The sequence below is a fragment of the Canis aureus genome, chromosome 4 (genome assembly GCF_053574225.1).
Source record: "Canis aureus isolate CA01 chromosome 4, VMU_Caureus_v.1.0, whole genome shotgun sequence".
Lineage (NCBI taxonomy): Eukaryota > Metazoa > Chordata > Mammalia > Carnivora > Canidae > Canis > Canis aureus.
In genome coordinates, this window is record NC_135614.1 from 30,496,478 (window position 1) to 30,519,673 (window position 23,196).

Here is a 23,196-nt window from a genome sequence, read left to right on the forward strand (position 1 = left end):
AGAATAAGAGAGACAGAAGCTAAGGAGAGTGGGGAGGCTCCCTACTTCCCATGTAGGGGGAGTGGGCAGGCCGTGACCCCCCACCCCCAGCAGGCTCACCTCACCTTGGCCAGCCTGTCCTGCCCCATCAGAGTCAAGCAGAGTCTGCTGGCAAAAGTGGGGTCTGTTAGCACATCTGGCGTTGGCCCCCCACTCACAGCTTCATCGGTGGCTACCGCCAACCTTCAGCCATGACAAGGAGAAAGCCAGGAGGTCCTAAGCACCCTGCCCTCCATCTGGCCTCTGCCCGTCTCCACGCTTGGGGTGTGCTTAGGGTGTGCTTCCCCTCCCACCCACCTGGCAAACTCTCAGGTATCCTAGCCAGCCCAGAGGGCACCGCCTCCACGAGTCCCGTGGAACTACTGATGCCTCTCCCCTTACATACAGCTCTGGCCTCCTCACTGGGGCCGAGAGCACTTGGAAGCAGGTTAATTCTGGTTCACCCCTGTGTGCAAGGTCCCCAGAGGAGCTCCTTTGGTGGATGCAGAGAAGGAAGCACAGATGGATGGATGCATTGTCGTTATAATAAAACTTCACCCTGCACTGGCCTTAATAATCACCTACAGCACCTCTTGGCGCCCTGATTGGGGGAAAGTGAGGCTGGGTGTGATAGAGACCCTACCTCCAACTCCGTGAGGGAGTGTGGATCAGCGGGGCCTAAAATACTGCTCCTGACTCCCCCTCAAGTTGGATTATCATCACTTGGCATCAGAGAGTCCAAAAGTGACGGGGCCTTCCATCTGGCTGCCTTACCACGTGGTGCCCACAGGCCCTGACGCCCTGGCCCTCTTCAGATCCAGCCACTGAGACGTGGCCCCCTCTCTGGAAGGTCACTGACTCCCAGGCAGGAAGCACCTGATCATAACCTTCCTCTGCCCCTGTAGCCAGAGGGGGTCGCTGCCTTGGGGAGCCCGTGGGGGGGGCAAAGGGAGCATAGAGACAGCAGAGGGGACCCTGGACTTCCCTGCCCTGTAAAATCCTGACACCATCCCCCAACCCCACCCGAATCACAGCACCCTGCCGTCTGCACCTGCCACCCTCTGCCACGGCAGGGCCTTAGCCGGCAGACTCAGGGTTCAACATCCATTGTGCCCTTCGTAATCTGTGAAATCTCAGACAGGTTCGGAACCGGTCAGAGCCTGGGCTTCCCCTTCGATGAGTGGGGATGACAAGGCCTTTCCCACCAAAGTATTCTCCTATTAGTGAAGCTAATCTACGTGAAGGCTCTGAGCAGGTGGTAGGTGCTCAGGGAGGCTCTGCTCCCCTCCCTCTCCTCCCCTTGACCTTTAAGGTGAGAGCTCAGAGGGAAGGAGCCCTATGCCGGAGGGTGGAGGGCTGGCCCACCCCACTCCCACGCCAACACATAGGAAGTCACAAAACCCACAGGCCCTTCCACCCCTCAGACATCTCCCAGAGGTGTGCTCTGTTAAAAAATAAATTTAAAAAAATAAATAAAGGGGCAGCCCAGGTGGCTCAGCAGTTTCGGGCCACCTTCAGCCCAGGGCCTGATCCTAGGGACCTGGGATGGAGTCCCACGTCGGGCTCCCTGCATGGAGCCTGCTTCTCCCTCTGCCTGTGTCTCTGCCTCTCTCTCTCTCTGCCTCTCTGTGTCTCTCATGAGTAAATAAATAAAATCCTAAATAAATAAATAAATAAATAAATAAATAAATAAATAAATAAATAAGCAAGTGTTTTTAGGACACATTAGGACAGATCTAGATAACAGAACAGGCATCTCAGAGAAAAATCTGGGCCTGGTGTTGACTCTGAGCCCAACAGCCAGTGAGATCACAGGATGGAAGGGCCACACAGCGTTCCCTCTCTAGGCCACACATTCAAATTACCTGGGAGCGCTTCTGTCTCCCAGGACTCAGTGCAGCCCAGACCAATTAAATCAGAATGCCTGAGGGAAGAAGCTGAGCATCAGGATGATTTAGGATCCAGGGGTGGTTCCGGTGTGACTCAAACTTTGGGGATCACTGGGCTGCAGGACAGGAGAGTGATTGTGGGTGGCTGGCCAGGACCTGAGGTGGTTCAAGATGCCTTCTTATCTGTCGCCTCATCTGGTCCTCCCCTGCCTGCCGGCTGAGGAGCCGCATCATTATACCCATTGCATAGAAGACGAAAGAGAGGCTTAGGACGGGGCCATGTCTCTGAGGCAGTCGTTGTTGGGTCTGGCAAAAGCCCGGTCTCCTCCGGACCCTTGGAGCTGGACCCTTCATACATCAGCACAGCTGTAGGGGGTCTGGGGAGAGAGCCACGATGTGATGAGGACCCTGACTTCCAGGGCCTCCGGGGTCCTGGGGGGACATCTCCACCTTTCCCGGGAGGAGGTCCTGATGGTGGTGGGCAGGGCAGGAGTGTCCCCGAGGCAGGCGGGGAGGGCTTTGCATGCTGGATGCAGGCCAGCGCGCTGGGCCAGCTCATGACTTGGCCCCAAGTAGGCCCTGGCTCAAGCCCAGGGACTTCTCCCATCTGACTTCATCCTGTGGTGTGTGGGGGTCTGTTCCAGGATGGTGGGGCCCAGACATTGCCTCTTTATCTGAGTCTTTCCTGACACCCCTCTGATAACAAAGGAGGCAGCTTAACAAGGAGCGGAAGGTTTACGGGGGATTTCAGCTCCTTCCTCTAGGTCTCTGTTGGAAACCCCGCCGCTCACATAAAGCCCAGAGCACCATCAGTTGGGAAACCAGAGGGCCCCCGGGCAGCTCTGGGGCTGGCTTACCTCCTACCACCCCAGAAGGTCCTCAAAGACCGTCCGCCGCCGCCCGTCCGGCCCGTGGCCTCCCTGGCCCATCCGTTGCAGGATACAGACAAAGGGGGCGAAGATAAAGACATCGGCCAATCTGCCTAGCACCGAATGATGGGTGCCTTGCAGCCACCCAGACCAGAGCTCAAATGCCAGCCCTGTTGTATCCTCTTGACGCGTGACCTCGGACCAGTTGCTTTACCCCTGCCAGCCTCGGAGCTCTAGTGGTGCCGATAACCCTCATCACCAACTCCCCGCAGGTCTGGGGTTAAACAGCACCCACGCGGGCTGCGGGAGCCCAGACCTGTTTAACTGCCCACCCTTGGTCTCGGTAAACCCCACCTTTAATGTGGGACTGATGGGGCCCATTCATAGAGGTGGAGAGAGGATTACATCCGTGAAATGGGTTGGTGCACTGGAAGAGCTTAGAGCAGTGTCCGGCCTGCCCGAGCACACCTGGCACCCAGTAGTTCCTCAAGAAACACCTGCTTCCCTCCTCTTCACTTCGTGCAGGTACTTTCAGGAAGTGGCCGAGTGCGGTCAGCTGCCTTCCTCTGGAGCCTCGCGACTGGCTCAGAGCCATCTCTTTAAAAAATTGGAAATATCGCCCACTTGCTCGTCTCCCTTTTCATAAAGCAATCACAGAACAGAGGCACTGACCTTGGGCCACCTTGCACTGCAACGTTTTCCAGAGGCAAAGCCCTATCAATCACCGTGGGAGAGCTTGGCACAGCCCCCGTGCCCACCTCCCTCCAGCGGCCATGGCCTTCCTGGACGTGGATGGTCTCTGGGAGCTCTGGTTTGGGTTTTTTTTTAAGTGTGGAAGGTGTCCCCCCAGCAGTGAGCAGTGAAGGATCATGGAGCCTCACTTCCAAACTCAAACAACGCTTATTAAGCAGCGCCCCTGTGCTGGGTGCCGGTCTGGGCACACTGGCAGCATCTCCTCCCATCCAAGGACTGCCACGAGGGGCTCGGTTCCAAGCACCTCCAGAGGGGAACCCGGGGGTCAGAGGCTTCAGTGACTGACCTTGGAGAAGTGGAATAGAGGGAATTTAACCTGTGACCTGTGACGCTGACCCCGACCTGTCCTCATCGTGCCACACGCTCCAAACGCAGGCTAGCAGTTCTCTCAGAGGTGTCAGGCTCAGCCAGCAGAGACTGGCCCAGTGAAACTGCTGGATTTGGGGTCAGAATAAGCACCGTGTATGCAGCACCCGGGTGGCTCAGTCAGTGAAGCGTCCGACTCCTGATTTCGGCTCAGGTCGTCATCTCAGGGTCATGAGATGGAGCTGCCCTACTTCGGGCTCCACACTCAGCAAGGAACCTGCTTAAGGCTTAAGGATTCTCTCTCTCCCTCACCCTCTCCCCTTTCCTCTCTCTCTCTCTTAAAAAAATAAGAGAGAGAGAGAGAGAGAGAGAGAGTAAGCCCCATGTCCAACAGTCCAAGCTGCCAGAGATGAACAGTGCTACCTTCAGGAGAGTGAGCTCACTGTCCCCAGGGGAATGCAAGCTGGGGCTGAGAAGGGGTGCAGGGCAGTTTCTAAGATCCAGTAAAGAAAAGACCAAGCAAGATCCCTTCTGACTGAGCATCTATAGCCCCAGGAAATTCACTCATTCAGCAGATGTCCCTTGAGCTCCCTCTCGGCTCTGGGATGCAGGATAGACAAGTCAGGAAAGGTTCTTGCCTCGGAGCTCATGTGCTAGCGGGTGGAGTGGGGAGTTCATCAAAATGAGTAAGGGCTTTGAAGGAAGCAAATATGGTAACAAGATAGAGAGTGAGTGGGGTGGGTGGAGTGGTCCAGGAGGGCCTCTTTGAAGACAAAAAAAAAAGGCCAGGCCACCCAGGACCCAGGCAAAGAGAGCACAAGACAGCAGGAATCTGGAGAATGCAGCAGCCCCGTGGCACTGAGAGTCAGACCGGGGTTCAAATCCCACCCCTGCCATTTACTTGGCCCCTTGTGCTTTGACTTGTTAGCATCACTTTCCTCATCCACGAAGTGAGGACGATAACCACTCATCTCCTGAGATGATTCTGCAGATCCAACCTGCCCGGCTCCCTCCAACTTTCCCTTCTGTCACAGCATCTCAGAAGCAGGCTTCCAGGACCGGAGTGAGCTCCCTGCCAAGTCATCCCATCCTAGAGTTTGTCACACTGGGGGTAACTGACGGGTGACAGGCGTGTCTCTTACTCTGACTGGTGCCTTCATCACATCTCCAGAGCCTGGCACGGTGTTAGGCATGATGCTGATGCTCAGTAAACTGTTAAATGAATGGATGAATGGATGACTGAATAGATGAATGGATGGATGGACAAATGGATGGTTGAAAGAATGAGTGGATGGATGGATGGATGGATGGATGGATGGATGGATGGATGAACGAGTGAATGAACAAGTGAGAAGCTGCCTCCTCAGGCCTAGTCCTCCTCCAACTCTCTAGAGAGATGCCTCTCGGGGACGTGTCACCCTGCACCAACCGCACAAGGTTCTGGGGCTGGGCTGGGGCTGGGCAAGACCCCCAACTTGGACCTGACCTGCACATGATCACTTGCCAATCTGTGCAATTCCACAATTGGCTGGGAAGCCAGCCTCAAAGTCTGGGCTGTAAGAAAAAGGTCACAGCCAGAAAAACCTCCCCGAGCCCCAAACATTTCCCCCAGACAGACCTGGGCCTGGAGGCAGCACCAAGTAGGCAGAAGTCTGGGGCACTGGAGTCCAGGCTGCTCACTGTACAAATGGAAAACCTGAAAGCCAGAGAGGGTGGGGACTTCCTGAGATCAAAAGGCAGTCCTGACAGTGCCTGGTACCGCAGGCCAGCCTTCCCGGCTCTGGGGCCCTAGGTGGTGTGCGAGGGGAGAATCGGGACAGGAAGCTGTGGGGACCAGGCCTCCCCACGGCAGGCAGCCTGGGGCCTGAAAGTCTGCCCAGGGCCAGAGAACCGCCCCCGAGCCTCCCCCAGCACCCCCGGCTCCCGCAGACGCCCTGCTGCCTTTCGGAAGCAGCCAGCTCCAAGCAGGCAGATGGCCGGCAGGCCGCTCGCCCGGCCCTCGGGCCCAGATGGCGGCCCCGGCACCACGTAGGACGTCGTCGTAGCAGCAGCAACAGGAAGCCCACTGCTCGCCAAGGCCGCCCGAGGCCCATCGGAGAGGGAGGAGCGCCAGGTGCAACCGCAGAGCTGCCCTGCCCTGCCTCCCGGGGCCTGGCGTGGCTCAGAGGCTGGGGAGGCTGGGGAGGCTGGGGGCACCGGGGCAGGGGTCGGCCCAGCACTGTGCAGGCCGGGCCTGGGCACCAGGGTGGTGCCACTCGGGGGGCACGGGCCGCAACGGGCAACTCCCCCCGGGGACAGGCCCCAGCCCTCTCGGCCCGCCTATCTGTATCCTAAGGAACGAAGCCTCTCGTGGTGCCCAGAGGCTGAAGGGCCCCCTTTAGTGCTTAGACTCTCCAGTGGGATCTCTCGGGCTCATGAAGAACTGTAGTCCTAAGAACAGTCGGCAGCATCTCTTGAGCGTCGACTCTGCACCGCGTGCTATTCTGAGGACTTTACAAGTACAAACAATCCCCGTAACAAGTCTGTGAGGCAAGGCTATCGTCATCCCATTTTATAGATGGGGAAACGGAGGCTCGGAGAGAAGGTATTTGCCCAAATCGCATGGCTAGGGAATGACAAAGCCAGGATTCAAACCCAGGCGGCCCGTCTCCCAGGCCCCGTTCTTCAGCACCCCACAGTTCTGGCTGGGCCCTCACTGGCCAGAACTGCACGGCGCAGGGCAGGGGGGCAGAGGACACCCTATGTTAAATTCAGGAGTGTGACTTGCCAGCTAATGAGCTGCCTGTTACAGGTGCCTGCCCACCCTGGCTGGAGGTCTCCAGGCGGGGGCCTTCTGTTCGGGCCAGGATAAGCCCCGCCAGGCCCTAAGAGGCAGGGGGAATGTGTAGTTGAGGACAGGCCTCGGGGGTCTCTGGAAGAAGGCACGGGCGACCTGGAAAAGCCAACAGAGACACACACACAGACACACACACGCACCCACATGGACACACAAACATATGCTGAATACTTGCTCTCCGGAATGCTCCAAAGATCCTCTCACAGGTACACGTGTGAACGTGTGTGCATACACACAGGGACACAGACACACCCAGACCACTCTGGAGGGAAGGAGGACACCGTGAGGACCACATGACAAGCCTGCGTGCCTGCAGACCACAAGAGAGGGGGTCGTCTGGATGTCTGCTCCAGGAAAGCATGAGGCGGTCCCTTCCCCTCGCTGGGCCTCGGTTTCCCCACCAGCACAAGGCAGGGGTTGCCTGAGGCCATCTCCAAGGTCTTCGGCTCCATGCCACCTGGCTGGTCACCTGCGACTCTCTGTCCCCAGGGCCCGGCAGGGAGCAGTGACTCAGCAGCAAGAAGCCGAGCAAGAGCCCCTCCCCCGCCCAACACACACAAAGGGCATCTTGTTACCGGGGCCTGCCAGCAAAGACGACAGGGCTGGGGAGGTGAGGGCCCGAGGGCCGCCTGTGTGCTGCTGTGCACGGGCCTGGGGCGAGGCTGCCGGCGGACACCCAGTGGGCCGGGGGCTCCGAGTGGGCAGCCCCGGGTGGGGGGCCCCTCTGGCTGGGGCAGGGCCCCCAGGCTTCTGCAGGACACCCTCTTAACTTCCCTTTTTTAAGTTACAGTCTGCGTGAGCTTTGCTCCCCAAGCAGCAGCTGCAGACCTGGAATTTCCCAGCGGTGTGGGGGAAACCCACGGCCCTGGGCTTGACTCACAGCCTGTCGGTCCCTATCCTGCAGGATCGGAGGCGTAAGCGGCCTTTGAGGGGGATCGTGGCCAAGTTCTTTCCCGGCCTATAAAACGGGGTGCTGAGCTGAGGAGGGTGGGTGGTCACCCCATGCCACGCAGGGCAGCAGTTACCTCACTAAGAAACCCCAACCAGGCAAGGGCATCCTGGAGTCATAGCAGCTCCTTGCTAGGAGACCCTGGGCAAACCACTCATGCTATCTGGCCCCAGTTTCCCCGTTTGTAAAATGACCATGGTGAGAGGCAAGAGAGGGTCCAATAGGATAGTCTTCCTCAAGTTGCTTGTTAACCATTTTTTTATGTGTCCCGTGTAGAAAGAGACAGGGACCCTCATCTGGGAGCATACGAGTGAGAAGGTCAGTCTAGCGTGCTGCCTGCCTGTGTGCAAGGGTGCACATGTGATGCGTGCAAGTGGACAGGCAGGCATGTCTCCACCATGGGTATGTCCCTCCTCCTAGGCAAAGAGGGCCCAGGACAAACAGTCTCCAAGACGGCTGTCCTTGAGAGTTCAAGAGTCCTCTGTGAATTCAGGTGAGCCGTGTCCCTGCAGCACAGAACAGCGGCTCCAGATACTTCTCCCCTAAGAACCGGGCATTGCTGGCTGTCAGCTGTCTGTCCGTCCCAGGCCACAACACTGCCACCCTGCTCTACTGCCAAGGGCACATGGCTTGTAGCCGCCTGAGTGGCGCCCCCAGAGTCGCACCCACACCACGGCACCACGAACCCTTGCATTCTGACCTCCCATCTCCCGAGTGCCCGTTCATCTCCAACTTCCCCAGGAAAGAGACCCTGCACCTGCCAGGAAAAGATACATGATAAGCCATCACAAACTGTAAAGTGCTGTGCGCGCTGGTTATTCCATTGGATCCTCAAAATACCACCCATCTTACCACCCTTCTTGTTCTCATTTGACAGATGAAGAAACCGAGGCCCAGCAGGCTGAAGTAAGAGATCCAGGACCTGGGTGATTTGACAAAGGGACGGGAGCACCAGGCTCATGGTTAGAAGGGGATTCAAGAGGCAGACACGCGTTGGAGAGGTGTGGACAACATCCCCCAGAAACCCCAGCTGAGCACATGAGCACAGTGAGCCCAGATGCCCCCGCTCAGCTGTGGGCTTAGGGGCAGCCAAGACCCCAGAGTCAGGCTGAGGAGACCAACCGGCTGGAGCGTGGACACTCTGTGCCCACCTTGGATCCCGGGAGGCCCCGGCACACGGGGTTTCTTTCAGGGCTTTCGGTGGCCGACCCTGTGGGTGGGCCTCAGGGGCTGAAGGACGTAAAGCCCCGTGTGGGCAGGCCCTTCCCTGGGCGGGCGGGCTGCAGAACTTGCTGCCAATACAACTTCCCACAGGCAGCCTGAAGTGAGAAGTGGTTATGTGGTCCCCGGGGGGTCACATCTGATGAAAAGAGCTGCAGGGTTTTTCTGGGGGTTGGGGGGGTGGTTTCCTACTACATACAAATCACTTTATATTTGTTCTTTATTTAGCAAATATTCACCAAGGGCCTTTGAAGTGCCAGGCCATGGCTGGTTCCAAGGCTTACAGCCCCTGCCCCCACAGAGCTCACAGTCTCACGGGGGAGGCCAACCCTAAATAGAGACCCACAGGAACCAGTGACCAAGGAGGGCTTCCTGGAGTCAATGATATTGAGCCCAGACCTTCTGAAGAATGAGTAGGAGCTAGTCAGGCAGAGAAGAAGGGCAAAACCCTTTAGACAGAAAGAAGCTGAGGCAGGACGGAGTGGGCATATTGGCTCTTATAATTCCCATAATAACCTTACGAGATGGGAACAGATGTCCACTTTATAACCAAAGGTCCTGAAACTCCAAGAGACTCAGGCACCACTGACCCCACACACCCAGCAAGGGGATGTGACCCAGACCCCAAACCACACACCATGCATCTCCAATCCCCAAAGCCTGCACCTGAGCCCTGAGGCTAAAAAGCAAAAATTGTGGAGGAAGACACCAGGTCTGTTCATGCCCGTGGCCCACACGTGTGGAGGTGAGCGAAAGTCCTCCTTGGAGGGAAGATCTCTTGCCAGGATGGGGTGGGGGCCCCGTGCCAGGGCCAGGCATCTCCACCAGACAGCTTCGGAAATGCTCACAAGGTCTACCAAGGCCTCGTCCCAGAGTCACGGGCCCACCGCCACCCTCACAGACTTCTTTACCAAGTGCACTGGCCTCTGCTGCTCACAGACACACTTATGAGGATCGCAGACCCCGTGAGGGTGGAGGGCAGAGCCAGGGCATGCAGAGGACAGAGACCCTCTCTAAGCAAGGCTTTCTGGAGGGAGTGGCCCTGAGTGAAGCCTGAAGAATCAAGAGAACTTTGGGAGGGCCAAATGGAGCAGAAGAGGGAACTCCAGGCATGGAGAATGGGAGGCAGAAGCATGGTGGTGGGAGTGCCAGAGCCTTTCGGGGAGTCCCTGAGCAGTGGCTAACATGCAGAGTGCTCGGTATTCTCAGGGTCCCCCACTCCAGAACTGCCCAAGGCCCTTCCTGTGCCAGACCCAGAACTCAAGTGAGCCCACAGGGCACAGTTCGAAGACATGGCCTTCAGGAACTTCTTGCTAGACACGTCTCCAAAGGCAAGGGAAACAAAGGCAAAAATGATCTATTGGGACGTCATCAAGGTGAGAAGCTTTTGCATAGCCAAGGAAACAGTCGACAAAATCAAAAAAGAGAACTGACGGAAGTGGAGAAGATATTTGCAAATGTCTTTCACAGATAAAGGGCTAGTATCCAACATCTATAAAGAACCTGTCAAACTCAACACCTAAGGAACAAATAATCCGGTCAAGAAGTGGGCAAAAGACACGAACATTTCTCCAAAGGAGACATACAAATAGCCAACAGACATGAAAAAATGCTCAATAGCACTCAGCATCAGGGAAATACAAACCACAAGGAGACACCACCTCACACCCGTCAGAATGGCTAAAATTAACAAGTCATGAAACGACAGATGTTGGCAAGGATGCGGAGAAAGGAGGACCCTCTTGCACTGGTGGTGGGGATGCAGGCTGGTGCAGCCACTCGGAGAACAGTGTGGAGGTTCCTCAAAAAGTTGAAAATCAAGCTACCCTATGACCAAGCAATTGCACTGCTAGGTATTCACCCCAAAGATGCAGATGCAGTGATCCGAAGGGACACCTGCACCCCAATGTTTATAGCAGCGATGTCCACCATAGCCAAACTACAGAGAGAGCCCAGATGTCCAACCACAGATGAATGGATAAAGAAGATGTGGTCTATATACACGATGAAATATTACTCAGCCATCAAAAACTGGAATCTTACCATTTGCAACGACGTACATGGAACTAGAGCATATTACGCTAAGCGACAAGTCAACCAGAGAAAGACAAAAATCATATGATCTCACTCATATGTGAGATTTAAGAAACAAAACAGAGGAGCCTAGGGGAAGGGAGGGAAAAATAAAACAAGATGAAATCAGAGAGGGAGACAACCTGTAAGAGACTTAATCATAGGAGACACACTGAGGGTCGCCGGAGGGGAAGGGGTAGGGAATGGGGTGACGGGCATTAAGGAGGGCGCGTGATGCGATGAGCCTGGGTGTTACGTGCAACTGATGAATCCCTGACCTCTACCTCTGAAACCCATGATACACACTACATGTTAATTAATTGAATTTAAAGTAAAAAGAAGAAAATGTAGCTTTCCCTTCGGCCCCCATAACTACTCTCTGTGCACAGAATGGTGCTAGGCCCAAGGATGTGGCCGGGGACTCCCAGCCTCAATCCCCGCCCTCCCGTCACCGTACAGCAGGGGACACAGGTATTAAATGAGCAGGAAAGCATTACAGGCTTCTGCAAGGAGTATCACGCCTTCAATTACTCAGCCTTTCTTTCATTCAAGGGCGTCGCTCTGTGATAGAACGGTGGGCAAGCCGGCGACACGGGGCGGGGGGCATCCTGATGGAGCTAAGGGTCTGCAGAGTTGCCCCCGCGGCCTGCCCTCACGTCAGGGCCAGGGCACCGGGGCAGGAGGGCCAGAGGGGCTGGCACGGGCAGGCAGGGAGGTCCTTGCCGTCATCCTCTGCTGACTTCCAGCCCCGGGGGCCAGGCCCAGCCCGGGGCCGGGGTCTCTGGTCGCAGCAGGGCTGCAGGACATCTGGGTCATTCCTCAGAACCCTGGCAGGAGCTTTGACAGGCGTCAGCGTCCCTGGGCCTTCTCCTAATGACCACAGCTCTGTCAAATATATCGATGTTCTCAGAACACAGATACCCACACTTGATTTCCATAAAAGCTTCTTTTGCTTACAAAGGGACCCTCCAACGTGTCCTGGGCTTCCTTGCTTGTAACTTGGGGAAGGGGAAGAGGTTGTTCTAGATCTCTGGGGAGGAGGACACTCCAGGCTGGGTGAGGCAGCAGGCTCTCCTCGCTCGTGGCCTTACCCTCAGGACAGTCACAGAAGCCCTGCGCCAGCCCTCAGGGATCCCCCGCAGGACCCGCTGCCCCCTCCCAGCCCCAGAACACAGCTCTATCTCCGCTCTCACTTCTGCCCCGTTGCTCACACCCGGCGCTCCCTCCTCCCCGCGGACCCTCCTGGAGGACTCCAAGCTGATTTGAGCCTCTATCCACCCCTGCTGCTGCCTGTCACCTGCCCGACACTCTCTTCTCATTAGCTAAGACACCAGCCTGGCCCTGCTTCCGTGGCTAACTCAAGTGCCCCAAATGCCAAATTAAGTCCACGTCCCAGGTTTCTAGCAATTCAGGAGGCCACGCGAAGCCCCACGTGGTAGTAGACATGCTCCTAAAACAGGAATGGCCAACAAGTGTCATGCCAGAGTCAGCTCCAATCCACTGGCATCCTCTCCCCAGAGGACTGCGTTGAGAAACCCTCTGAGGGTGCGGAAAAGAGCATCAGGATGGATTAGCGATGTCTGCTGTGAGCACAGCATGGGAAGACTGTGTCACTGGTTGGCAAGACTCCTTAGCCACTTTAGGAGATGCACACGAGGAAAGCCTCTGTTCCCAGGCCCAAGCCCTAGCACGGGTGGCACCCCTGCTCCGTGCGCAGCCTAGGGCTGGACGCTGTGAGGAAGGCCAAGAGGAAGGAAAAGGGCTGCCCTCCGACCCAAGTTATTGACAGAGCCACTCACCAGTGGGGGCCGCTGAAAGCACCCGATAGAGTTTCCTCATCTGTACAGGACAGGAGGACAAAGTGGTCCTGAAGGTTCTGAGGTCCACAGAGAAGTAGCTTGCTGCAGGGGGTGAAGTGGTGGCAAGGCCTGAACACAGCCACGGAGCTTTGAGAAGTCACTCCGTGACAACACGAGGTCCGTGTGGCTAGGCCCGTGAAGAGCGAGCCAGCAGTCAGAGCCACAGGTCAGAGGACCGGAGAGCAACTTGGGAGGGGGGGATGCACGTGGGCCAGGAGGTCAGGAATGCCCCCTGGGTCTGGTGAAAGGGCAGCTGGGCTTCGAGGGAGGAGGGTTCAAGCGATAGAGGTCGGGGAGGGGCTGAGGTGAGTGACCCAGGGCCTGGAGTCAAGCCCTAGTCTCCTGACTTCCAGATGGGCTCCACCTTTCCCAGCAGAGATTGAGGCTGACTTGGCCCAGGACCCCATTTGCTTCCCAACCTCTCCCCACCCCCACCCCCCTGTAGAGGACAGGGACCTCGGAGAAGCTTCCCCTACCACTCCGACTAGAGGAGGTCCCCATACACCCCATTATCCTCCATCTGGGCACCCTGAGTGTCATGACAATTTATAAATTCTTTCTTTTTTGTGTCTGTTCTATGAGTTTTGTCTGCCTGTCCTAACAGGTCTGTGAGCCCCTTACTCATCCTGTCTTCACATCCTGTCACACTACAACCACAGAGCTGGTGCCCATCAGAGCTGTTCAGTGAATAAGCTGCTGTGGGCAGGGACCACACACTCGAACACCCGCAGGGCCAAGCAGATACAAAAAGTAAGGCGGACAGGTGTACGAATGCAGGGCAGCTAGTGCCCACCTGGCACGCTCTCCGTGTCATGCCCGGGGCAGGCAGCTCTGTGGCACTTTTAAGTTGTGTTTATTTGACATATTTGCAAATTGTTCGCATGTGAACATATGTCCCCGAAGAAATCCACACTTCTCCATTTTGCTAGAACAAACGATACCCTGTCCTTTTTTATTTTCCTACTATTTCTGGACTGTGAATACAAATACTTCCCTACGACACCGGAAAACAACGGGCCAAGTGTGACGATATACGGTGACCAACGGTTGGCCTCGTCGGGTGGGGGCAAGAGTCCTCAAGGTGGGTCCCTGGACCAGCAGCATCAGCAGCATCTGGGAACTCGTTAGAAATGCAAAATGTCAGGCCCACTCTGGACCCATTGAAATATAAACTCTGGGGGGCGGGGCGGGGTGGGGGGGAGCCCAGCAATCTGTGTTTCCACAAGCAAGTGATTCTCTGGCACTCTCAAGTTTGAGACCCACCGCAGCAGGGGGTGGTGGGGTCTGCCTTCAACTGGAGGGCACCCATGTTGGCTCCAGCCCACTGATGCCTCAGAGGAATGTGAGCCCATTGTGGCCAAAACCCACAAATTTTCAAGGCAGTTGAAAAAACACGTTTTCACGTGAAATGTCTTCATTTCTAAGTATTGGCTGTTATCTTAATCCCACATAGACCAAACAATTTGTCTACAAGTCAAGGCCAGTCAAGGCCAGCAGAGGCATAGCCAGAGCGTGACCTGGAGGGTGGAGATTTCCCCCCACAGAGGAAGCCCCAGAAAGATGTTGTGGGTCCCTGCTGTCCTGCCTAATGGGCCTGGCTCTGAAGGCTGGGCCCAGACTCCACACTGCCTGGGGACTCAGAGACCCCAACACTGGGTCGGGCCACTTGTGAGTCTCCAAATGGCAGACGAGACCTGTAGGACCCAGCACCTCTGTGGGTCAGAGGATGAACTAGATTGGGCAGAGAGAATTCTAGGTCCTGATGATTCAGGTCTAGAGCCGGCCTGGGGGTAGACAGAGAGTGAACTCTCCTTTTCTGAGCCCCTGTTCCATGGCAAGCCCAGTGCTTGGGGCTCACAGGCGCTTCCTCCTTTATACCTGCAACCACTCCATGAGGGACGAGGGGCCATTACACACATTTTAAAGAAGAAAAAAGATTCAGAGAGGTTAAGTGACTTGCCCTAGGTCGCGCAGGAAGTGAAGAAGGCCGGGCTATGAACATACATTACCTGCCTCCCCACCTATGTTGACCAGGTCTCCCAAACCGCCCACCAGCTGAAGGATGGGAAGGAGGCTGGGAAATGACCAGGGCTGGCCTGCCGCTCCCAGCATCTGCCTCCTTGGTCAGGGCCGCCACCACTGCCACTATTCCAATGCCAGGAAACCAAATGCAGCAAGCAGACATTGGCAGCAGGGCCGTAGAAGAGGGCGATGATGGGGGGGGGGGGTGGAGACGGGCTGCCCGTGCCCTGCTTCGGCTCCGGGGGATCTGTCCCTGCATGCAGAGCTCCAACCCCGAGCCGGCCAGGACTTTAGGAGCTGGAGCCGGCCAGCCCAGGGAGAGGGAGCAGGGCCAGAGCTGGCGGGGCTCCAGACCCGGCTGAGCAGCAGGAGCTTGAGTGTGGGCCCCGGGCCCCCTGGAGCCCGCCCTCCTCGGTGCCAGAAGCCCCCAGAGTTGCCTGGCCTAGGCGCGGGCCCTCTTCCCCAAGCTCCAGAGCTCATGAGGGCGCCCACAGGCCAGGCCCCCAGTGCCCTCCCCGGGGTGGGGGTTCACCCAGCCTCGCCTCGGTCAGACTCTGCTCCTCTCTGCTCTCGCCAGGCATGAGTCAGCGTTGTGAGCCTGCGTGTGGCCGCAGCTGGCTGCAGGCTGAGGCCAGCCGGGCCAGGCCCTGGAGGTCTGCTGGGGCCCTAGGGCCTCACTAATGGGGGGAGGCGGCCCCGGATGACCCACAGGATCACACAAGGGAAAGGAAAAGCACCGAGTAAAGATCTGAGCACCAGGCAAGGATCTCAAAAGCTTAAAGAGGCAGAAGCACATTCAGAGTCGGAAAAATGGTCACACAACAGGCGCTTCCGCCGGCTCGCGCCCCTCTGCGCACGCGCGCACACACGCGTGTACACACACATACACGCGCGCGCGCACACGCACGTGTGCACACGCGCACACAGGCACAGACACGCACGCACACACACAGACACACACACGCATACACACGCGCGCACCAGGGCCAGCAGCCGAGACCCAGGCCACGGCCCCGCGCCCCGACCGCAGGCGGGCACCGCGGGCGCACCCATCGCGGGGGCGCGCGTCCCCGCGGCCGCGGACACTCGCACCGGGGAGGGCGAGGCGGCCGGGGAGGGGGGGAGGGGGGGAGGGACCCACCCGGGAGGGACCGGCCCCGCCGCGAGGCGCGCAGAGGCCTGGAGCCCCGGGGTCCCGCGCCCCCGCCCGCCCGCCCGCCCGGGGTGGGGGGGGGGGGTGGAGGTGGCGGAGCGGAGCCCGCGGCCAGGAAGCCAGCTCGGAGGGACAGCTCCCCCGCGCTGTTTGTTTATTCATGACTCATTCGTCTCCACAGACGGGCTCTTCTTTCCTCCGGGAGGAGGGCAGCGCGGGGGGCGGGCGGGCTGCGCGGGGGGCGGGGGCGGGGGCGGGGGCGGCCAGACGCCACAATAAACAATGAGGCAGCTGAGCCCGCCGGGCGCGGGAGCCGAGGGGTCCCGGGCGCCCCCGATCGCCGGCCCGGGGCTCCCCGCGCGCCCCGCCCCGCCCCGCCCCGCGCCCCGGCCCGGCCCGGCCCGGCCCAGCCCGCCGCCACCTCCCCGCGACCGGGCTGCGGCTGCGGGTAATTGGATCCGCGCCGCCTCCTCCCCGCTCCCCGCCCCCAATCGGGGAGCCGGATAAATGCCGGGTACCTTGGCAAAACAGTCGGATCCAAACCTATTATTTGGCTAATGGGCTTCCCTCGTGCGGCGCAGCCCCGCCCTGCAGGCCGCCCCGCCCCCCGCGCCCCCCGCGCCCCCCGCGCCCCCCGCGCCCCCCGCGCCCGCCGCCGCAGGAGGGGCTCGGCCCGGCTCCGGATAACTGGAGGAAGCGCGGTTCCGAGGCTTCAAGGGCCTCATTGTTCTGCCTCGAGGGGCACATTGAAAATGCTCCAGGATTTGCTTCCTGTGAAAACAGCCTGGGAGGGAGGGGGCGATTCACGGTGGAAAGACATTATCCTCCTGGAAGCTGCCCAGATTACGCAGGGAGAAAAGGGTTGTTTTGATTGTTGCTGGCGCTTTCTTTCCTTCTTCCTTTTTCTTCCTTTCTTTCTTTTTTCCTTTTTTTTTTTTTTTTCCCCTCGCCTCCTTCGCTACCCTCCCCCGGGCCAAAGATGAATCTTTACGGCTGTTGAGCAAGTTGGAAATGTGGGGCTGTTTTCTGCATAAATAAGGCTGCTGAATGGCAGAGCCAGATATAAAGTCTGATTCAGAGAAATTCAAAAGAACGCAGGGGCGATGAGGTGGGCAAATCCAAGAAACTCATTTCCCCAGCATGCCCCTCTGAGTCACATCTTGCACCATGAGGGGAAAACACATCACGCCACAATATGTCACATGCCTGCAGCAAAGGAACAGGCCCAGTGGCCGCCGCCGCCGCCGCGGCTCCTCCTTCCACAGCCCCGGGGTCTGCGTGTCTCGTCCCAGGCAGGCCCAAGGTCAGCGGGGAGCAGGGGTCACCCCACCAGGGTCCCTCCAAAACCCTCCTCTTCCCCCTCCTACCTGAGTGACCTTGAACAACAATAATAGTAACCGGCTGGCACACAGCAGGGTGCCTGTGTGATCTGGGCCACTGTGCTGACACTTGTGAACCTCACGCCCCGCACCCACCCCACCCGGGAGGTGGAGGTGATGACCCCGGCCTCCGTAGGAGGCTGGGGAGGATGCAGTAAGAAAACCCTGGGGCAGGTTCTCGGGACTTCTGGGCGTTAGCTCCTTTTGCCGCTGTCATTGTGTTTTTGTAAACTAGGGCCAAATGAGGACAGTCCCTTCCTAAAGCGTAGGATTGTCCTGAGGGCAAGGTCATCCCTTGCCCAGTGCTTGCCCTTCGCAGATGACCTTGAATATTTGTCGTCTTCTCTTTCCTTTGCCCACCACTTCTCATCCAACCTGGAAGATTCTTCTTGGCTAAAAGTCCTCCCACGTGCTGTCCACCAGGGAAGCACGCACACGCCTCTCCCCGTATCCTCACCCCCCGCTGCCAGACCGAGGCAAGCCCTGTGGAATTTCCCATAGATCCAGGGCACTGGCCCACCCTGGCCTAGCCTGACCGCCCTGCTTGCCGCCGCAGCCGGCGCCCCCAGCCGCCCCCGCGCTCCGCCTGCAGACTCTGGATCCATCCATCACACACCGCTCTGCTGCTGCTGCTGCTTTTTTCCCCCATAGCCTTACCACCCTCTCGCACACTTTAGGATTTCCTTCTTGTCACGTTATTTGTTCAGTCCCTTCCAGCCGCCCCAGCTATAACAGAAGCTCCGTGAGGGCAGGGATCATTGTTTTGTGCACTCGTGTATCCCAGGGACGGAAAACAGTTCCTGTCCCATCAAAAACCTTGATAAATACTGGAAGAAGGAACGAATGGGCCTTGGCACGGCCTTGGCACGGTTGGGCTCTCTTCCCCTTTTCCACCCTCTGCTTCGTTCACCGGGGAAACTCCTGCTCATCCTGCAGGCCCGGCGTCTCTGAAAGCTTGCACCTCACCTCTTAGTCTCTCCTCCTGGGTCCTGGCTCCGGGGCACCCTCCTGGGGTCCTCCCCTCCCTCACTGCTCTGAGCCTCACCATGCCGGACCCACCCCGTTCCCAGCCTCCTCGCTGGGCCTCCTGGAACACAGTTCTTCTCTAACAGCGCCGCCTCCCTCCTTGGCCTTGTGATGAAAACCTCTTGCGACACCTCATTCCCCCGCCCTGGTCCTCCCTGGAGACACTGTTCCTGTCCCCACATCTCACTCCCTTGAGTGGCCCCCACGGTCCCCGCACCCTCTTCACAACCCCTGAGGTGTTTCAGACCCTGGTTCCATCAAGGCCATGTGATGGAGGTTTTCTCCGGTGGCGTTTATGCCACTCGACCCTGCCACCTTCTCCCTGTCTTCACCTTCAGACCCTGCCTCCCAGTCCCCCTCTTGCCACCCCTGACCACCTAGCCCCCCATCACTGTCTCTCCTCCCTCCCACAGCCTGCTATCGGCATGGTGGCCTTTGACATCAAGGGGTGTGGGTGACGCCCAACACCTAGACTCTGCGGAGCCTCGGCTCTCCCTCTCCAGGGACCTTCTCCTGGACCCGAGTCCACCACTGCTCCCTGACCAGGCCATCGCTCAGCCTCTCCTCTTCATTTTAAACCCAACGCTGCTTTCTCTGACCACATTCTCCAGCTGTTCCAACGGTTTGGTCATCTGAATGACCTTCTCACCAGGTCGCACCCCTGAATCTGCTGTGCTCCACGCTTCCCTTCATCTTTCTGCCTCGCTTTACCTGGAGCCAACCCAATCACCCTCTTTACACTGTCTGTTCGGGCTGGCAAGAGCCCAAAGCAGGAAGATTTGAGACCAGGTCACCATGGGGTCTGTAGCCGAAGCCTTGGCAAGGCCCAAGACTCCACTGAGCTGCCTTGGCCAGCTTCCCGCTCCCATTGCCTCCAGTGACCTTCACCTCTTTCCTCATGACCCCCACCCCCGTCCATTCTGCCCACCTCCATTTCTAGAGGTGCCTGGCATCATCAAAAACATTAGGGCCTTCGGGTGTGACTTGTCCCTGCCCCACCTCCAAGCACAACCCCACGCCAACCCGGATTACCCTCTATCCGGAACCCGAGGGAAAGAAGGACCCTCTTCTGCCCAGCAAGCCACCTGCCAATGTGTGTGCTGGGCCCACCCCCTTCTAGAACGTCCAGCAGCCGCCCTGTCTCTCCTGGGCCCTAGAATCTCCCTCCCCATCGAGACCAACCGCTGGGCTGCAGTGCGTGCAGTTACCCACATGCTCACTCTTGCAGCCATTCCTCACCTGGCCCGCATGACATCACCCTTCGAGCCTCCTACCTGCCTCCCATCCCTAATCTCCTGTGGGGCCCTCCCTTCCTCCACCCACCCCCTAAAGTCAGGGTCAGCCGGGAGGCGTCCCTGCCGCCCTCTGTGAGATCTTCCTGCGCCACCCCGCCACCCCCGTGGTTCCCGCCACGGCCACGTGCCCATCATTGCCAAATCTTTCCAGCGCAGGCCCCCCCCCACCCCCTGACCTCCAGAGAGCCCAGGTTGCCAACCGCCCCCTGCGATCCTGTTGCCACCTTCACACGTCGCTGGCACCCAAGACTCACCCTGTCTCAACCTGAGATCAGCCTTGAGTTTGCCCCGCCCACTGGATGCCGGTGGCACCCCCGCCTGGCTTCTGACAAGGCCGGCCTCACTCGGCCGCTCCCTCAGCCAGCCTGGCCCATCGGTCACCAGGCCCTGGCAGCTTGCCCTCCGAGGTGTTTCCCAACTCAGTCCTCTGCCCTTTATCCTCACAACCACAGCCCAAGGTCAGGCCCTCTCCCCCCCCAGTTCCTACAACAGGCTCCCCAGCTGCCCGCCTTTGGCACCTCTGAGTCAGCGGCCACACTACTGCCAGGACCGTGTTTTCAGACGCAAATCCAAACAAGCCACGCTGCAGCTTAAAAAACCTGTAGGTGAAGTCACACTGCAAGGGATGACCCATCAGGCCCCAGACAAGGCCCCCCACTGGGCTTTCCAGTATCTTCTCCCTCCACCCTCGAGCTGGGGGATGTTAACGCAGCACTTGATTCAGCCTCATGCCTCCCTGGTTTTGTTCACACTGTTGCCTCTGCTGAGGGTCCCCTGCCTCATTTTCAGTTGGCTTAATTCTCTCTCATCTCTCAAGACTCATCCCCAGGGCTGCCTCTTCCAGGAAGCCCTCACCTCATGTCCCACCTGAAGTTAGATACTCTGCTCTGGGTAAAGAATTATTCTGTTAAAAATACTTGTTTAGGGGTGCCTGGGTGGCTCAGTTGGGTAAGCGGGCTGTCTTTGGCTCAGGTTGTGATCTCGGGGTCCAGGGAATCGGGCCCCACATTGGGCTATCTGCTCAGCAGGGAGTCTGCTTCTCCCTCTCCCTCTGTGTTCCCCCCTCAAATAAATACATAAATAAATAAAACCTAAAAAAAAAACCCACTTGTTTAGCTGGCCCTTCTCTCTGTACATCATGAATCTTTCTTGACACCTGCGTTCTCAGCACCTAGAACCTATTAGGTGCTCACAGAGGTGAAGTGGAGGTGAGAAGGATGCGGGGCACAGAGCCGGTGCCCAGCCAGTGCCCCCCTCTCCATCTCAGGCCCCGACCTAGGCCGAGGCTAAGGGTGGCTCCTCCCTCCACCCTCTGAAAACCTTGGCCACCCTTTCCAGTGGGAGACAGGTGAGTTGGGTGATGCCCTCACAGCTCTTGAAACAGAAGTAATGTATGATTTTTGGTCACATCTCAGCCAGGTCTTCCACCTGGTGGCTCAGCCTCCACTTTCCCTTGGCATCTCTTGTCGACTGTCCCCTTCTTGCAACCCATCGTCAGCCCTGGTGGTTCCCCAGCATGCTCTCCTAGCTCAGCTGGGTCCCCGTGCACAGGGAAAACACCCACTGGGGAGCAGGATGCGGGGCTCTCCTCCTGGTTCTGCCACTGACCCCCAGTCTGGCCTCAATTTCCTCCGTGCAGAGTGAAGGATGGAGCCAGAGGATCCCTTGGGCTGTTAAGCTCTGCAGGTAGTTTCTAGAGGCTGTGAATGAAGGTGGGACTTGGAAGTCACCAGGGGACTCACGCCAAGTCTGTGTCCCCACCCACGGGGACCCCAAAGACACACCACCTCTCTGCCCTCTTCTGCCTGCAGCTTCCCTTCACCTCTGGCCACAAGACATCGCTACTCCTTAAAAATAAAAACAAGCCAGAGCCGTCAGATCCTGCTAGGACAGCTCTCTACCTCGGGGGAGTGGGGGCTATTTTTGTTGCAGTTGCTGAGCTTGAGTCTAATCCAGGAAAATCAAATAGAGGCATGACTTGGCCCATTCAAGCTGGTCTGACCCCAGAGATGTAGGGCGATCCTAGTTGCGGTGGCGTTTGAGGGTTTCGTGCCAGTGTTGCAGAGCTGGAGCCCCCGGGGATGGGCCGGGTCTGGTGAAGGACGAGAGGTGGGCGGCCACCACGCAGGGGAGCCACCCCATCTGTGCCCACCACCACTGCTGTCCTGAGTGGGGGGGACTCGGGCCTTTTGGGACAAGCTTGAGAGGAGGCAGGATTTGAAGATGGGGCAAGAAGCAGACGCTGCTAGGAGAGCCACGCACGCTTCCGACCGTGTCACCCTCCTGCTAACAGGCTTCCTGGGCTCCCTGCTGTCAAGCGGATGAAATCCAGACTCCTCGGGCTGGCATGCAAAGGCCCCCCACGCCGACCCCAGGGTGACCCCTCCATCCCGCCCTCCTGGGGCCTGGGGTCAGCCTCCTGGCCTGCTCCCCGCTCCACGAACATGCCAGCTGCTCCCTGGCCGTGCTGGCTTTGCACCTGCCCTTCCCAGCACCCGACACACCCTTCCCGTCTGTCTCCAGCCTCCACTTTACTTCATCTTCTTGGAAAATTCCTTCTTGTTTTTTTTAGACGCACACCCAGCGTCCCTTTGCTTGCAGGGCCTGCCCCCAGCCCCTGGCTGGAATCGCACGACCTGTCCTCCAGGTCGGCAGAGCGGCGCCTTCAGTTCAAAACAAACAGATACACAAAGCTGTGCTCCGACAGAGACAAAATCCCGGTCAGCCTCGAAGGGTGTCCCCACGGTGTCCCTGCAGTGCTATCACTCGAGTCTCAGTCTGTGGAGTGGGAAGGGACCGAGTGACTCCGGCCACAATCGACCAGCAGATGCCTGACGCTCAGACACCTCCGGGGCCTTGTCCACGGCCACTCGGTCACTGGCTGGCCGTGTCCCGCACAGGGCTGGCTGTAGACTCAAGACGCTGGACGGTGCATTCTCAGCTCTGACTCCACCACCACCCCCACTCCTGGAGGCAGGGCCCCGCCCAGGTCCCGTGGTGCCCCCCTCACCGGAGCTGGGTGTTCTGCACCCAGGTCTGATGGTTTCCCGACACAGGGGAGGGCTGGGCAGTGCAGGGGCAACAGAGAGACGGGGTCCCCTCTGTGCTCCCCAGAGCAGGGTGTCTGGAACAAGTGAGCTAGAGGGCAGTGGGCAGTCGGGTAGGCAGGGCAAGGCCAGCTGGACAGCTCACGAGCCTGCAGAGCGAGGGGTGTCACTCGAAGGTGTGGAGAGAGAGATGCACGGGAGCCCCCGAGGAAGGGGCCGTTACTGTAAAAGGGAACTCCCAGCTCAGACCCGAACCCACACTTGCCCCAGCTCAGTGGCAGCCCTGGGGGGTCACCCTCCTGAGGAGAGGCTGGGCCTGGGTTGCAGACGCCAGGGTGACCCACCGACCACGCCAGGGTGATGCCAGGGTGACCACCAGCAGGGTAACCTGCTTTGTGCAGCCCAGGATTGGGAAAGGCCTGGCTCCCTGGGAGGCTAGGAAGGTCAGGTCCTCCTGGACCAGAGACAGGAAGAGTAGGGAGCTGGCTCTCTGGGAGCTCC